General features: G+C 45.8%; 1 long non-coding RNA gene across 1 annotated transcript in view; it reads right to left on the bottom strand.

The window, feature by feature from the left end:
* LOC126412817 (uncharacterized) overlaps positions 1 to 12,123 on the bottom strand; it is a 389,281-nt gene that overhangs the window by 227,609 nt on the left and 149,549 nt on the right. The window contains exon 2 of the long non-coding RNA XR_007575349.1: positions 8,203 to 8,413. This is a non-coding gene — a long non-coding RNA (uncharacterized LOC126412817). The remainder of the gene's footprint in view (positions 1 to 8,202; positions 8,414 to 12,123) is intronic.

The following is a 12,123-nucleotide window of genomic DNA, read 5'->3' as shown; positions in this document are numbered from 1 at the left end:
CTACCTGTGCTGCTAGAACGTGTGCCTTTACAAGTACGACACAACATGTGGTTCATGCACGATGGAGCTCCTGCACATTTCAGTCCAAGTGTTCGTACGCTTCTCATCGGTGACAGATGGATTGGTAGAGGTGGACCAATTCCATGTCCTCCACGTTCTCCTGACCTCAACCCTCTTGACTTTCATTTATGGGGGCATTTGAAAGCTCTTGTCTACGCAACCCCGGTACCGAATGTAGAGATTCATCGTGCCCGTATTGTGGACGGCCGTGATACAATACACCATTCTCCAGGGCTGCATCAGCGCATCAGGGATTCCATGCAACGGATGGTGGATGCATGTATCCTCGCTAACGGAGGACATTTTGAACATTTCCTGTAACAAAGTGTTTGAAGTCACGCTGGTACGTTCTGTTGCTGTGTGTTTCCATTCCATGATTAATGTGATTTGAAGAGAAGTAATAAAATGAGCTCTAACATGGAAAGTAAGCATTTCTGGACACATGTCCACATAATATATTTTCTTTCTTTGTGTGTGAGGAATGTTTCCTGAAAGTTTGGCCGTACCTTTTTGTAACACCCTGTATATTCACGGCCAGGAAATGGGATGTGTGCACAGCTGCATCTGAAAACTGGACTGACAGCCCTGGAACTGGTCATGCAATAAACACGTTGTAAAACGATGCTTGCAACCAGGGATGCTTGATTGATAACTGGGTCCAATATAGTAGCAAACCAGTCACCTGGTCCAAAGAAAAGACATGAGTTCTTTACCCATAATCTTGTAATCTACATTCACAACGTTAATCTGTAGCCTGTATTGGATAGTGATTTTTAACAAGCTGCATAAAATGGACTATGAGTGTTATTTAACTATCAATGCTAATACACTCTCAACGCAAAGCTCTATTTTCAGTTGTTAATGAATTAATAAGGACGTTTCCAGATTTGTATTATTAGTAATTGCAATATGTACTTTGGAGTGCTGAGGGCGGTGCGTAGAAAACCCATTGTAAACACATTAAATAATTAGGTACTTGGCTAGAAAACTGAGCAACTGGAGGTATTGTAAAAACAGATGATTCGTTCCGAAACTACAAGCATTTATTTCCATCGAAACTACAACAGATATAGGCAGTACAATAAAACAGCTAAGCAGAGCAAATTAGTTATTGTCATTTTTCGACATGGTCACTTGAGCCAGTTGAGAACAGCCACTATCATTCTGGTTCAACGACTGCATCTGGTTCTGGAAAAAAAGTTGACCAGTAGTCTTTAGTAGGGTCAAAGACATGGAACTCTGAAAGTGATAAAGCAGGACAGTATGGTGGCCGTGGAAGGACAGTCTATTCCAATTTGACAGTGAATTCTGTGGCCACAAAATTATATTGTCTGGAATGGCGTCATTGTGTTACAAGCGGAAATTGGTCTTTTTCCCTGGTCTGACGATAGAAATTCGGGATTTCGGCCTACTCCTGTAGCGTTCCGAATTGTGAGTTGCCTTAGGCTTCAAAACATCCAAAAGAACCTCATAAGAGTCTTTGCACATTTCGTTGTCAGCATATGGCTGTATCTTGAGCGATTTCTCCCCTGGGGAACTAGTACCTCGCTACTCCATGGACTATCTTTTGGATTCTGTCTCGATGTGGTCACACCACGTCACGTCTCCGGTGATGGTGTTCAGAATATTTTCATATTCAGCCCCTTACAGGCGCAGCGGGTCCCGACAAACTATGATGCTATGATTGTTTTGGTCTTGTGTACGCATCAGAGGTACACATGTCTTCGACCGGCCGGGGTGGCTGAGCGGTTCTAGGCGCTACGGTCTGGAACCGCGCGACCGCTACGGTCGCAGGTTCGAATCCTGCCTCGGGCAAGGATTTGTGTGATGTCCTTAGGTTAGTTAGGTTTAAGTAGTTCTTGTGGTGTCACCGCCAGACACCATACTTGCTAGATGGTAGCCTTTAAATCGGCCGCGGTCCGTTAGTATACGTCGGACCCGCGTGTCGCCACTAACAGTGATTGCAGACCGAGCACCGCCACACGGCAGGTCTAGCCTAGAGAGACTCCCTAGCACTCGCCCCAGTTGTACAGCCGACTTTGCTAGCGATGGTTCACTGACTATATACGCTCTCATTTGCAGAAACGACTGTTTAGCATAGCCTTCAGCTACGTCATTTGCTACGACCCAGCAAGGCGCCATATTCAGTTACTACACTCCTGGAAACTGAAATAAGAACACCGTGAATTCATTGTCCCAGGAAGGGGAAACTTTACTGACACATTCCTGGGGTCAGATACATCACATGATCACACTGACAGAACCACAGGCACATAGACACAGGCAACAGAGCATGCACAATGTCGGCACTAGTACAGTGTATACCCACCTTTCGCAGCAATGCAGGCTGCTATTCTCCCATGGAGACGATCGTAGAGATGCTGGATGTAGTCCTGTGGAACGGCTTGCCATGCCATTTCCACCTGGCGCCTCAGTTAGACCAGCGTTCGTGCTGGACGTGCAGACCGCGTGAGACGACGCTTCATCCAGTCCCAAACATGCTCAATGGGGGACAGATCCGGAGATCTTGCTGGCTAGGGTAGTTGACTTACACCTTCTAGAGCACGTTGGGTGGCACGGGATACATGCGGACGTGCATTGTCCTGTTGGAACAGCAAGTTCCCTTGCCGGTCTAGGAATGGTAGAACGATGGGTTCGATGACGGTTTGGATGTACCGTGCACTATTCAGTGTCCCCTCGACGAACACCAGTGGTGTACGGCCAGTGTAGGAGATCGCTCCCCACACCATGATGCCAGGTGTTGGCCCTGTGTGCCTCGGTCGTATGCAGTCCTGATTGTGGCGCTCACCTGCACGGCACCAAACACGCATACGACCATCACTGGCACCAAGGCAGAAGCGACTCTCATCGCTGAAGACGACACGTCTCCATTCGTCCCTCCATTCACGCCTGTCGCGACACCACTGGAGACGGGCTGCACGATGTTGGGGCGTGAGCGGAAGACGGCCTAACGGTGTGCGGGACCGTAGCCCAGCTTCATGGAGACGGTTGCGAATGGTCCTCGCCGATACCCCAGGAGCAACAGTGTTCCTAATTTGCTGGGAAGTGGCGGTGCGGTCCGCTACGGCACTGCGTAGGATCCTACGGTCTTGGCGTGCATCCGTGCGTCGCTGCGGTCCGGTCCCAGGTCGACGGGCACGTGCACCTTCCGCCGACCACTGGCGACAACATCGATGTACTGTGGAGACCTCACGCCCCACGTGTTGAGCAATTCGGCGGTACGTCCACCCGGCCTCCCACATGCCCACTATACGCCCTCGCTCAAAGTCCGTCAACTGCACATACGGTTCACGTCCACGCTGTCGCGGCATGCTACCAGTGTTAAAGACTGCGATGGAGCTCCGTATGCCACGGAAAACTGGCTGACGGCGGCGGTGCACAAATGCTGCGCAGCTAGCGCCATTCGACGGCCAACACCGCGGTTCCTGGTGTGTCCGCTGTGCCGTGCGTGTGATCATTGCTTGTACAGCCCTCTCGCAGTGTCCGGAGCGAGTATGGTGGGTCTGACACACCGGTGTCAATGTGTTCTTTTTTCCATTTCCAGGAGTGTATATGTCTTCTGAGCAGATAAGATTGTGAATCATGTACCGTCAAGAGCGATGTTCATCATAAATGGATTAAAGTTAAATATCAAACTAATTACGTCTGCTTTCTGAATTCTCATTCCTTGTCATGTTCCAGACCTCACGTCAGTATAGTTCTTTCCTCCTCACGCCAGCCTACGTGAGCTAAAACGGGTGCATTTCGGCCTTCAGTTGTTACACAGTGTTGGCTCTATTGCCAAAATAACAGTTCTAAATTGTAGGGGGCTGATGACGTCAGAAGTTAAGTTAGAAGTTAGTGCTCAGAGCCATTTGAACCAACACATGTCGTCGACATTACTCTATATCCAGATATGCATAACATCTCATCTGAGACATTACAACACTTTCAGCTGTACACACGATTCCTTGGTCGTAATCTGCCTATCATTACAGATGAGATGATAAAGACGGTGTTCATTATGGGGGACCACAATTGAGCGTCGTCGACCAGCAAGAGGCTTTTTTCATTTTATCACCTAAGGATGCATCTCACTGATGCGAAATCGGTCGTTAACTTTTAATAGCAGTATTTTAACAGCCAGTGTGGAAGATTTTATTTACCAAGTAAGTCGTTAGCTAGAAGTCATGGAATCATGAACCACCGATGGTTGATTCTATAATTATTACAGTCAGCAATAGTGGAATATAACTGTATGTTTGTCATCGTTGTAGATCATCTGATTTAAAACATGACAATATCTGACACCTCGAAAACCGAGGTACACACCTCATGCTTTCCTGAGCAGACAGTTGCCCCGGCGTCAGTCATAGGCACGCGCAACCTTTGATTTCCGACCAGTGATGTAGAACTTTACATTTTCGCATCTCTCTTCCGTATTACCACTGGCATATCACTCGTAGAACTTGAACCTTTCGTTAAATCCCTCGGCACCATCTACATACTTGTCGTATAATTGCTTATGCCCAAATACAGTAAAGACAAAAATTTTTAACTTCACTGTTGGTTCCTTCTGCTTTTTCCAAAAATTTATTCAAACAGCCGATACCAGTAGAGATGGCCTTACCATAGAGGACATAGACAACTCAATTTCCAGCAACAGCTTTGTGGAACATAGATATTGTACCCTCGCAATGCCTAAAGGTGATACACAGATCTACTGGTCACAACAATATGATGAATCTCAAGAAGATTCTATAGGATAAAACTGTAATTCACGTAGAGGTTCAAGTAATGATAACAGCGATTCATGTAGAATCGTTCCCTTACAGCATAATGTATTCCATCACCTTTTTAATTGAGTGCTAGTGTTCCGTCGACTTATCAGTTTTGTACCTTCTGAACTAAATAATTAAGTATTTTGTATAGATACCAGATTTGTAATGGAATTTGAGGGCTGTTATTTTGATCTGACAGATCAAAACAAATATCGATTCACTGTCAGGTACAAATCAGAATGGGCTAGAAGTGATAGGTTGCTTGGATACGCACTGATTGAAACATAGACTTGACATTTCGAAAGCCTTCGTGACTTACTACTTGATCACCTGGCACAGTTAGTGTATTAGTTCTGTTTAATCTGATAAAATAGAATGAGACCCACCAGCGTAGCATCTACCTTGTCTGCTGGCTAGTTTGTAGCGCTGCCGCGTAATGTGAAGTTATAAATGGAGCTCCTTAATTCTGATGAGGCACTGCGGACGGCCTGGAAACGAGAGTCGTCCGCGAAAACAACAGGGCGTAGCTGACATTAGTCCACGTAGCGCTTCCCGGCGCATAATTTAGGCTGATAAATGTAGCTGTTTAATTCTGCTGCTTCCTGACATCTCCCTAATTGGAGTAGAACAGGGAACCTGGAGAACAACACATCGTATCCCTCATTACAGACCCATTGACAGTATACAAATATCCAATGCCGGAGCAGGTGTGCCCTTATCCTGTCCACTTACCACGGGACATGTTCTCATTCCAGGCGGCCGATATTTCTCGGGAAAACTTCTACCGTGCTGCGGTTTCTGAAGACCTGTGGGAACACTCTACACGTCCAAGTCTCTTTCAGCTTTGCCTCGGTATGGTGCTACAACGAACAGAACAGCCAGTAATTTTCGTAAAACTAACCCAAGTCTGATTCCGCACGGACGAGATAGCGAAAATAGGCACACCACCATAATCAAGCATCTGTAGACACGAATGTGAGAGTTTCTGTGTGGGGCACACTGGTATATATTTCTCCACGTGAATGAAAGAGCAAAAAAACACAAGCGAGTGTACATCGACGTAATTACAATCATAACACCGGCAGTATTGAGAAATCTTTGAAGGTGCTGCATTGGGTGGAGAAGGATTGATTAAGGGACGCTCTGGAGGAAATTGAGATTTGTATCATCTTCAAAGAGCAAACTGAAGTGTATAATCTATAGATTCTTTTAGGCCTTTTCTGTGATATGCTACAGTTACTCACTTCTAGCTATGTGATGTACATAGTCTACTCAAGGTTACGCTGTTCTGTTTTTAGTAACATATAGGCATAAAATCGTAAAATGCTATTTTAGTGTTTTAATGTCATGCACTTTTGTTCTGTACTGACATACTTTTGCCTGGCCCCTCTCTCACCGCAGCCTGCCTTAGCCTTGTCTTTTACTGCTTGACAAGTACAGTTTTAGTGCACCAGAACGGTGTATCGTGGTCGATAGTGTGCTGTTGACTCTTTACACTTAGATGTAGACACCTCTGCCCTATGTGACTCATTTTGTACAACCATAGTTGTACTCCAGCCAGCATGTGAATGGCTCTGAGCACTATGGGACTTAACATCTGAGGTCATCAGTCCCCTAGGACTTAGAACTACTTAAACCTAACTAACCTAAGGACATCACACACATCCATGCCCGGGGCAGGATTCGAACCTGCGACCGTAGGAGTCGCGCGGTTCCGGACTGAAACGCCTAGAACCGCTCGGCCACCGTGGCAGGCAGCACGTGAATAATGAGTATAATTTTTGTTGTGTCTGCTGATTATTTTGAACAATGGCAGAATCATTTGCAGGTTGTTCTCATTGACTTAAGTGACCAGTTCGTATCATATGATGTAGAGTTTCGGATAATATAAGGCACAATAAAAATATTTCCATTCAAGGACGTTGCTGTAGGGTACATCTGACCCAGGGCGTCTTACATGCTGATATATGTGAAGACAGTAACTGTTCACGAAAGAGCCGGCCGAAGTGGCCGTGCGGTTAAAGGCGCTGCAGTCTGGAACCGCAAGACCGCTACGGTCGCAGGTTCGAGTCCTGCCTCGGGCATGGCTGTTTGTGATGTCCTTAGGTTAGTTAGGTTTAACTAGTTCTAAGTTCTAGGGGACTAATGACCTCGGCGGTTGAGTCCCATAGTGCTCAGAGCCATTTGAACCATTTGTTCACGAAAGAACAGAATACTGTTGATGATGCGCAGCTTTTCTCTGGAATAAATAATGACTAACTGAAACCCTCAGCTGCCGACAGGTGTTGTTGACATACCTCGATGTGGACAGTTGAAAATGTGTGTCCCGGGTTCGGGTCCCGGTCGGGACACACATTTTCAACTGTCCACATCGAGGTATGTCAAGAACACCTGTCGGCAGCTGAGGGTTTCAGTTAGTCATCATTACATGCTGATGTACGAGTGTTCGAACTTTAATAATGGCAACTATTTATTTACAGCTCTTACAAAATAGATACCTGTTTCAAAGTTTTACTGATCTTCAAAGTAGTCACCAACATTGTGTATAGCCCGTTGTCAGCGATGTGGAAGTCGTAGGACACTCTTATCAGTGCCAGTTGTGTTGACAGTTCGCGCGGCACGGTATATTGCCCGACGAATTTGCAGCAGTTCTGAAGAGAATGCCGTGAAGTGTTTCCTTCAATTTAGAAATCGAGCTGAGCTGGTCGTAGGTTGTGTTCCAAAACTGAATAGCATAGAGACAGAAGTGATGACACTTTCTGCAATACCTGACCAAGCACGTACAGTGCGAGCTGTTACTGATTTGTTTGACTGATTGGGTTGCTCCCGGCGGAGGTTCGAGTCCTCCCTCAGGCATGGATGTATGTTTCTGTCGTTAGGATAATTTAGGTTAAGTAGTGTGTAAGCTTAGGGACTGATGACCTTAGCAGTTAAGTCCCATGAGATTTCACACACATTTGAACATTTTTTCTTTTTTTTGGATTGGGTTGCTAAGTTCTATACTACCTACTGCACTCTCCAGACTAAAGCCGTCGTGAGTTCAGCTCGGTGTGTATTATGTTATTGTATTATTTATCATTAAATCATTGTAACAGTTGCCACAACTACACTTATTTACACTTCCTTGTCGTGCCCCTTAATTCTGTGTACCACCCGCGGTGGGTTCTTCCGGCTTTTTCTGCAAGCTAAAAAACTGGTATCCAGCTGCAGGTACTTGGACTTGCTGCTCATAGTGTTGATGTACTGCAGTGATTACTTCCTCACAGACGAGTTCGTCGGAGACACGCTTGGGAATAGTTTTAGCATTAACCTGAACACTGGGTCTCTGCAATCGAAAGGAAGTATTGTAACTTTACAGTACCTTGAACACAATGAACCTGACAATGTGCCTGGAACAGAGCCAGGTATTCAATCCATTCCTCCTCTGTTTCCTCAAATTGCCGGAACGTTGGTATGCTGGTCGGCGGCACTTGCTGGGCTGGTTGGTTGGCCGGTTGTGGTTGTCAGGCCGCCGCAGCTTGAGCAGCCAGTGGTTGCTGGACCGTCGTCAGTAAGGCAGCGATTTTTTGGTTCTGAAACAGAAAAACTTGTTTTAGATCCATCACATTGGCCGTCTGCTTCTGAGGTGCAGGGACAGGGTGTGGAAGGGGCGGGAAATTCATGGTTTACACAAATATCAAAAAGCAAGCAAAGCCTCTGAAAAGAGAAATTTGATTAATTCTGCGGTTCCCTCCTGGGATACATGCAAGAACAGAACAACATATTAGCAAATAGAAACACTTGAACATGACCACCCCTGCAAGCTAAAACGCAAGAGAAACAAGCAAAATCTTCGTTGACTATCTTCGATCGTCACTGAATTATCGTCGTTCGCCACTGTAGAATCTCGTACTGCAAGGAAGCGAGGGAGAGGATGTTGTTCTGGGTGGCTTGTATCCTCTTTGTACAACACGCATGCAAACGTGGTTTCATACGGTTCTTTATTTACATGAGCTGAAACTTTACTTAACTGGAATAGAAACCATGTGTTGTGATGCAATCTTAACAGGAAGTGTCCTCTTACAGACTGATGTAAAGTACAATTACGGTTGAGGTGAACTAGTCCCACTATGGTCACTAATCTGGTCGCTATCTACACCTACATCTACATACATACTCCGCAATCCACCATACGGTGCGTGGCGGAGGGTACCTCGTACCACAACTAACATATTCTCTCCCGGTTCCACTCCCTAACAGAACGAGGGAAAAATGACTGCCTATATGCCTCTGTACGAGCCCTAATCTCTCTTATCTTTGTGGTCTTTCCGCGAAATATAAGTTGGAGGCAGTAAAATTGTACTGCAGTCAGCCTCAAATGCTGGTTCTCTAAATTTCCTCAGTAGCGATTCACGAAAAGAACGCCTCCTTTCCTCCAGAGACTCCCACCCGAGTTCCTGAAGCGTTTCCGTAACACTCGCGTGATGATAAAACCTACCAGTAACAAATCTAGCAGCACGCCTCTGAATTGCTTCTATGTCCCCCATCAATCCGCCTTGATAGGGATCCCAAACGCTCTAGCAGCACTGAAGAATACGTCGTATTAGTGTTTTATAAGCGGTTTCCTTTACAGATGAATCACATCTTCCCTAAATTCTACCAATGAACCGAAGACGACTATCCGTCTTCCCCACAACTGCCATTACATGCTTGTCCCACTTCATATCGCTCTGCAATCTTACGCCCAAATATTTAATCGACGTGACTGTGTTAAACGCTACACTACTAATGGACTATTCAAACATTACGGGATTCTTTTTCCTTTTCATCTGCATTAATTTACATTTATCTATATTTAGAGTTAGCAGCAATTCTTTACACGAATCACAAATCCTGTCCAAGTCATCTTGCATCCTCCTACAGTCACTCAACGACGACACCTTGCCGTACACCACAGTAGCATCAGCAAACAGCCGCACATTGCAATCCACCCTATCCAAAAGATCATGTATGTAGATAGAAAACAACAGCGGACCTACCACACTTCCCTGGGGCACTCCACATGATACCCTCACCTCCGATGAACACTCACCATCGAGGACAACGTACTGGCTTCTATTACTTAAGACGTCTTCGAGCCACTCACATACTTGGGAACCAATCCCATATGCTTGTACCTTAGTTAGGAGTCTGCAGTGGGGCACCGAGTCAAACACTTTCCGGAAGTCAAGGAATATGGCATCCGTCTGATACCCTTCATCCATGGTTCGCAAGATATCATGCGAAAAAAGGACGAGTTGCGTTTCGCAGGAGCGATGCTTTCTAAATCCGTGCTGATGCATGGACAACAACTTCTCTGTCTCAAGGAAATTCATTATATTTGAACTGAGAATATGTTCGAGAATCCTGCAACAAACCGATGTTAAGGATATTGGTCTGTAAATTTGAGGATCCATCCTTCTACCCTTCTTCTATACAGGCGTCACCTGGCCTTTTTTCCAGTCGCTATGTATTGTCGTAGCCTGTAATGAACTAAACGAACTCTGCAAGTAAACTGACAGACGCCAGACTAGATGATTGAATGAGTGAGGCCCTCCAGTCAGCGGCGGTGGCCTAAATCCTTGCTGTCGAGAGGGCGTTGGCGGCATGTTGCTTGTCAGTGTGTCTCTGGCCTCTCTGTTGATAGGCGTGCTGGATCCTGCGCCTACTGGTCGATCTTCGCTTCATCTGTGCTGGTGACAACTTAATCCATCACTTTTATTAACAAAAACAGTCATAAAAATTGCACATAACTGCTAAGTTACAACCAGCCAAAGTGCTAATAACGAAAAGTGATCACACAAATTAATGGTAAGATAAATTATCCTTGATGTTTAATACACTAAAAGCATTCACCTAAATAACACCTTCCAATTTGACTTTTTTTTACGACTAAGCTTCAAAACCAGTTCCTCAAGTACATAATTACGAGCATACATCAATAAGTTGTACATACAGAGTTTCCGAAAATTCTTTCCCTGATTACATAAACTGATAACTCAGGCTAGAAGTAAGATACAAATATGAAACTTGTGTCGAATTGTTTACAAAATGGCTCTGAGCACTATGGGACTTAACATCTGAGGTCATCAGTCCTAAGGACATCACACACATCCGTGCCCAAGGCAGGATTCGAACCTGCGACCGTGGCGGTCGCGCGGTTCCAGACTGAAGCGCCTAGAAACGTTTCGCCACCATAGGCCGGCAATTGTTTACAAGTATCAAAGTTTTTTTTTTGTTTGTTTTAGGTTCGCAGTACGTAAGTAGTGGATGAGGTGGAGTGCCCAAGAAGCCATGTTAACCAATCAGGAGAAGGCACAGTGCATCCTGTGGTACCATGAGACACGATCACCAACCACAGTGCAGAGACACTTCCAGACAACATTTGGAAGGAACCCACCTGATGTCAAGAGTATTAAAGCCCGGTATGAGAAGTTCAAGAACACAGGATCGGTTGCTGACCTTCCGAGGTCTGGTGGACCAAGAACCTCAGCAGACAGGGTGGAAGCTGTAAGGCAGACTATTCTGCGAAGTCCGAAGAAATCGGTGCGCAGGGCCTGACGTGAATTACAGATGCCAAAATGCTCTCTCCATGACATTTTACACAAACGTTTATTGTTTCGTAGATACAAAGTGCAAATCGTTCAGGCCTTGTTGCCCAGTGATAGTACATGTCGATACGACTTTGCCGTCGAAACGCTATCACTTATTGAGGACGATGATGATTATCTTAGAGGAATTGCCTTTTCCAACGAAGCGACCTTTTTTTGTCAGTGGAGTAGTGAATCGGCATAATGTGCGCATTTGGGGTTCACAACCCCCTGGCGAGGTCATGGAGTGCACCAGAGGCAGTCCAAAGGTGAATGTTTGGTGGGCGCTATTGCACGATCGAATTATCGGGCCATTCTTCTTCGCTGAGGCTACTATCACATCTGCAGTGCATCTGGACATGTTGCAACTGTATGCTTTTCCTCAGCTGCTTTAGTATCACCCCCATGTCTTGTTTCAGAAAGACGGTGCACCGCCTCATTGGGGTTTGGACGTCCGTGCCTATCTCGATATGACCTTTCCTGGGCGATGGATTGGTCGTGATGGGCCAACGGTTTGGCCTCCACGCTCTCCTGACATAACCCCATTAGACTTCTTTTTATGCGGTTATGTCAAGGACGTGATCTACCGAACACGTGTACCAGATCTTGAAACCTTGCGGCAACGGATAACCACAGTCGTTGAATCGATCCCTCCAGTGATGTTGGCTAATGTG

Source organism: Schistocerca serialis, chromosome 7 (genome assembly GCF_023864345.2).
Source record: "Schistocerca serialis cubense isolate TAMUIC-IGC-003099 chromosome 7, iqSchSeri2.2, whole genome shotgun sequence".
NCBI classification, from domain to species: Eukaryota; Metazoa; Arthropoda; class Insecta; order Orthoptera; family Acrididae; genus Schistocerca; species Schistocerca serialis.
This window is presented reverse-complemented; position numbering and strand designations above follow the sequence as displayed.